We start from the raw sequence: 6,535 nt of genomic DNA on the forward strand, positions 1-6,535 counted from the left end.
ATTCAAAAGAACTTCAGGACAATTTTTTGGACAAGGTTAAAATGCATCCACTTAACTCACCACAATTTTACTAGAAACATCTTAGGCAAAATACTCAAATTCTTCTCCTCTGACATTCCTTGAGTGTGTACCTAATACTTCAAACAACACTTAGCACCACTCTCTTCCATTCTCCTGGTAGTATGGCCCATTAAACAACACTTAAAGTATTCCATGCTTCCATACCCAAAGTAACATAGTCCAAATTATTCTAAACAAAAACAGGGTCATGCCCACCCCATAGTGACATACGTCCTCCAACAATGCCATAGACCCTCCAACAAACCCATACTTCCCATTAATGCCACTCCACATGAGAATATGGGGGCCAATCATATTCAAACTATCACATTATAGATTAGGTCAACTCCCTAAGCTGGATAGAATGCTCCTAGCCCACCAGAAGCCACGCCTACATCTCATACCCAGGGTACCATGTCACCACAGATTCCATCTATTTACTATAGCATACCCTGAATATTCCAACACAGCCTAAGCACAATAAATTGATCTTTTTGAATTAGTATTTAAGACCTTTAATAAGAATTGTTGGCAGTTTATTGACATAATTTAAAGAACATTAAAGGTATATTGAGAGAAACCAAACATTAAAAAAAACGCAACACATTTGTTAGGCAAAAACATGCTGCATAGTTAATGCTGATATTTATAGTGTATCCGGTTAACTGTCCAAAAGCAAGCACTTGATGTTCATTCCTTATTGGTGGTATTTCATATTCATTTCTTGTCAGATAACCAAGCCGCACGATGGTATAGATGGTAAGCTGGCCTTTATTCAGCCATGCCCTGCTCAGCCTTGGGAGTAGACAGATTCCTATCAGGTGGATCTGATGCTTTTGATATCTCTTTGTCACCCTGTGGCTTGGGGTTCTCTGGGCATCTTCGGTGGTGATAGATGTTGTAGTGATTATGATGTCGAACTGTTTGCTGACCTTGTGTCTCCTCTTCTTTATTTTTCTCATACTGCTCATTGCTGTGTTCTCTGGGCTGTCTTTGGTGAGGAGGGCCCCTGTGGAACTGTGGTCTGTACTGGTACTCATCTCTCGCTTGTACCCTGGTGGCCAGCATCGTCCATCACTTGTCTTTGCTGGTCTTGTTGAGCTTGGCCTTCATGAGCAATTCCGATTGCTCCTTCTTTCCCCCACTCTCACTATTCTCATAATTTTGCTGGGAATTGCATGGAGAAGCCCTACGACCTGGATAACATCTATACTGGTTGTGCTCTGATGCATATTTACTGCATTGAACTGGAACTCCACCAGGGCCTGTAACATTTGCTGCCTCTCTACCTCTTTCTCCTTCAACAATATCAAACTCCACAGACTCTCCATCTCCTACACTTCAAAGGTACTTCTTGGGGTTATTTTTCTTTATGGCAGTCTGGTGTATGAATATGTCTTCTTTGATGTCATTTCTGTTGATGAAGCTGTAACCCTTCTTAACATTGAACCATTTTACTGTCTCCAAAACCTTCCTGAGATGAGCTTCTCATCCCTGCCAGCCGGCACTGTAGATGTGAGACAGCCTGGGATGACTCTGCCCGAGGTGCTAGCCATAGAGCCAGGCTTGGTGTCTGCAGCCCTGAGGATGGCGTCAAGGGCAGCAGCTGGCTGCTGGGTCTTGGCCTCACTGTTCATGGCTGCTGTAGTGGTGACTCCGGTCAGCAGGGACTGCTGTGTCTCCTGTAGTAGTGTACTGGTGACTAGGTCAGCCACACACACATCCAGGAAATCTGTCACATCATGAAAAGAGAAATCCTAAGAATGATAGATATTGTAAGAGAAGGATCGGAGCCCCAAAACCTGGAGAATATATTTTACAGAATCATAGACAATTTCCCTGACCTAAAGTAGGATTTGCCTATAAAAATACAAATACAAAAGGATGGATCAGAAAAGAATGTCCCCACTTTACCTAATAAGCAAACACTAAAGTTGCAGAATAAAGAACAAATATTTAAAGCTACAAGGGAAAAAGGTCAAGCAAAATATAAAGGCAGATATATAAGAATTATATCTGACTTCTCAATGGAGAGTATAAAGACCAGAATGTTCTGGACAGATTTATTTCAGAGAATAAGAGACCACAGATGTCAGTACAGACTAATATACCCTGTAAAATTTTCAGTTACCATAGATGGAGAAAATAAAATATTTCATGAGAAACTCAAATTTCAACAATTATCTTTCCATAAACCCAGTGATACAGATGGGACCAGAAGGAAAATTCCACCCAAGGAATTTAACAACACCCCTGTAAACATAGGCAAGAGAAAATCTCATACGGGCACAATCTATAGAAGGGGGATATACACACATGCATGCACATGCACACGTGCACGTGCGCACATACACACACACACATGCCACCGTGGCCACCACCACCAACATAATAACAGGACGAAACGGTCAGTGGTCATTAATACCTCTCTACATCAGTGTACTCAATTCCTCAATAAAAAGACACTGACTAAAAGAATAGATGTGATACCAGGAGACATCATTCTCCTGCATACCAGAAACCCACCTCAACATCAAAAGTAGATATCGCCTCAGAATAAAGGGTTGGGAAAAGCATTTCCAATTAAATGGGGCTAACAAGCAAGTGGGTGTACCTATTCTTATATCTCACAAAATAGACGTCAAAGAAATATTAATCAAAAGAGATGGTGAAGGACATTTCATATACCTTAAAGGAAAAATCAACCATGATGACATTTCAGTTCTGAACACATATGCCCCAAATGAAGGGTACCCACATTTGTAAAATAAGATTACTAAAGTTTAAATCACACATCAAATAGTGGGAAACTTCAACACACCTCTCTCACCAGTGAACAGGTCATTCACACAGAAACTAAAGAGAGATATAATGAAACTAGCAGATGTTATGACTCAAATTCACCTACTGGGTATCTACAGAACTCCAAAGTATATTCCTTCTTCTCAGCACCTCACTGAACCTTCTCCATAATCAATCACATACTCAGTCACAAAGCAAGTCTCAACAGATACAAGACATCTGAAATTACCTCTGTAACCCATCAGATCACCATGGATTAAAGCTGGATTTCAACAACAGAAACAATAGAAAGGCTGTGAACTCAGGGAAACTGAACAGCTCTCTACTTAATCACCACCTAGTCAGTGAAGAAGTAAGAGAGAAATGAAAGACTTCCTGGAATTCAGTGCTAATGAATGTACAACTTACCCAAATTCATGAGACTCAACAAATGTGGTGCTAAGAGGAACGTTCATAGCACTAAGTGCCTGCATAAAGAAATGAGAGAATTCTCATACAAGTGACCTCATAGTACACATGAAAGTTCTAGAACAAGAAGAAGCAGACACACCCAAGAGAAGTAGGCAGCAGGAAATATTCAAAGTCAGGGCTGAAATAAACAGAATAGAAACAAAGAAAAAATGCAAAGAATCAATTAAACAAAAGTTGATTGATTCTTTGAGAAAATCGAAAAGAAAGACAAACCCTTATCCATGATAACTAAAAGACCTTTTCAATAGTCAGAAATTAATATAAAATATTTGGGGGGAAACTCTAACCATGCAAGTGAAAGACCTGTATGGCAAGAACTTCATATCGTTGATGAAATATGTTGGAGAAGATTTCAGAAGTTTGAAAAATCTGCCATGCTCATGGATCGGTAGGATTAACATAGTATAATGGCTATCTTAGCAAAACAAATCTACTATAATACCAACATAATTTTTTACAGAATTTGAAAGAACAATACTCAACAACATATAGAAAAACAAAAAAACCCAGGTTAACTTAAGGAATCATGACCAATAAAATCATAATATCTAGAGATATCAACATCTCTGATTTCACTCTCTATAACAGAGCTATAGTAATAACAGAAACCACATGGTATTGGTATAAAAACAGAGAGGTCATTCGATGGAACCTAAATGTACCCAGGTGTAAATCTACACACCTATGGACTCTTGATTTTCAAAAAAGAAGCCAAATTATTCAAGGGAAAAGAAGTAACATCTTCAACAAATGTTTCTGGTGTTACATGTGTGCATGTAAAAGAATGCAAAATAGATAGATATCTATCTCTGTGCACAAAACTCAAGTCCAAGTGGACCTACACTCAACCTGAATAGATATACTGAACCTGTTGGGAGAGAAAGTGGGGAAGTAACCTTTAGTGCATTGGCACAAGAGATCCCTTCCTCAATAGAACACCAATAGTGCAGACACTATAATCAACAATTACTAAATGGAACCTAATGAAACTGAAAAGTTTCTGTAAGGAAAAGGACACTATCAATAGAACAAAACGGCAGCCTACAAATGATGAAAGATCTTCACTATTCCCACATCTCACTGAGTGCTGTTGTCCAAATACAGAAAGAACTCTAGGAACCAGGCATGAAAAGAAACCAACAAATAATCTATTTTTAAAACGGGATACAGTTCTAAACAGAGAATTCTCTATAGAAAATTCTCAAATGTCTGAGAATCACTAAAAAATGTTTAAGATATTTAGCCATCAGTGAAATGCAAATCAAAACTACTAAATCAATATCCAATCTCCCAATTCTTGTCCATATACCCAAAGATTGCTCAATCCTACCATCAGGACTTTGGATCAACTATGTCCATAGCAGCTTTATTTATAATAGCTAGATCCTGGAAACAACCTACATGTCCCTCATCGGAAGAATAAATATTATACAGTGAACTCGGCTATCACAAACAATTTCATCATGAAATTATCACGGAAATGGATGGAAATAGAAAAAAATCATCCTCAGTGAGTTAACCCAAACTGAGAAAGATAAACACGGTATGACTTAGTATACAAGTTGATATTAACTCTAAAAGATAACCGTACTACACGCTATAGACCCAGAGAGACTAAGTTACAGAGAGGGTTCAAGGGAGGTCCTCAGGTCTCCCTGGGAAGGGGAAATAGAAGACATTTCATGGGTGAACTAGAGGCACACAGGGATGAGAACAAGAGGGAAAAGGTAGGGGAGGGACTAGGGAACGAGACCTGAAAAATCATACTAAAAAGGGGGGGGGAGTATATTCTGGCTCAGGTAGACACCTGGTGCAATGGAGGCTCCAATAAAACTACAAGGATGACCCCAGGTATGGGTCTTAGCAATAGCAGATACAAACCTAAACTCTCCTGTGAACAGGCAAGACTACCAATAGAGGAAGCGGGCAACAATCTATTTACATAATTATTGACCCATAGTCTTTCCTGCCCATAAGATTTTCTGGGCTAAAGGTGGCACAGAGATCGTAGCAATAACCAATAAATGACTGGCTCAGCCTTAGATCTATGCCACAAGAGTGTGGTCACCCGTGAATGTTCCTGGAGCACCAGGACCCAGACACTGGATGACACAGAAACCTAGGATGGAACCAAACACGACCGGAGCAAAGAAATGTCAGTGTGAAGATGCCCAAGGATGTTCTTCTATGCTCATAGATTGGTGCTTAGGTCAGTAGTCATCAGAGTAGTCCAACAGCTGTGGAAACAGAAGCAGAGATTCAGAGTCAAGCGTTAGACTGAGCTCAGGGAATCCTGTTGAAGAGTGGGTAGAAGGACCATAGAGACAGGGAGGGGTCAAGACATCCCAAGAAAACCCACAGCATCAAGAAACCTGGATTCATAGGGTTCACAGAGACCAAACTGACAGTCAGGAAAACTGCATGGGACTGACTTAGGCACTTTGCATATATGTGGCAGTTGTGTAGCTTGGTCTTCTTGTAGGACTCCTTACAGTAGCAACAGACACTGTCTCTGACTCTTTTGCTGGTGTTTGGGACCCTGCTTCTCCTACTGATTTGCTTTGCCCATTCTTAATATAAGGCGAGGTGCTTAGTTTTACTGCAACTTGAAATGCCATAGTTGGTTGATATCCATGGCAGGCCTGAGCTTCTCTGAATAGAAAGAGAAAGAATGGACAGGAGGTGGGCAGGAGAGAAGTGAGGGAAGGTTTGGGAGGAGAGGAGGGGTATGAAACTATCATCTGGATGTAAAATAAGTAAATATTTCTAAAATTTAAAAAGCAAATAAAAGAAAAGAAGAAATGGGCCACAGTGCAAAACATTTTGGCCATAAAACATTTATGGAAACCTGGAGGGTAATGTATCACAGACAGGCAGCCGAGAAAGCATGCTTTTCATTTAGAGGAAGCATGTAGACTGTGTTTGGTTTGATTTTTCTAGTGTAGAAATCGCCAGGTTTTCAAAAAAATGCAACTAGTTTTTATTTATTTATTTATTTATTTTGAAAGTAATTTTATTAAATTATAAAAGTTTCCATTTATGCCCCTCTTCCCAACACCCTCCCACTCCCCCCTCCCTCTCCTCCTTGCTCTTTGTCCCTAAGGGCAGTCAGGGTTTCCTGCCCTGTGGGAAGTTCAAGTTCCTCCCCCCTCCCTCCAGGTCCAGGAAGGTGAGTATCCAAACAGACTGGATCCCAAAATTC

The 6,535-nt window shown here is 40.1% G+C and overlaps 1 pseudogene; it reads right to left on the reverse strand.

Moving 5' to 3' along the window:
• Positions 1-632: 632 nt before the first annotated feature.
• On the reverse strand, positions 633-1,697 carry LOC148117404 (Y-box-binding protein 1 pseudogene; annotated as a pseudogene).
• Between the last annotated feature and the right edge of the window lie 4,838 nt (positions 1,698-6,535).

Source organism: Myodes glareolus, chromosome X (assembly GCF_982192425.1).
Source record: "Myodes glareolus chromosome X, mMyoGla1.1, whole genome shotgun sequence".
Lineage (NCBI taxonomy): Eukaryota > Metazoa > Chordata > Mammalia > Rodentia > Cricetidae > Myodes > Myodes glareolus.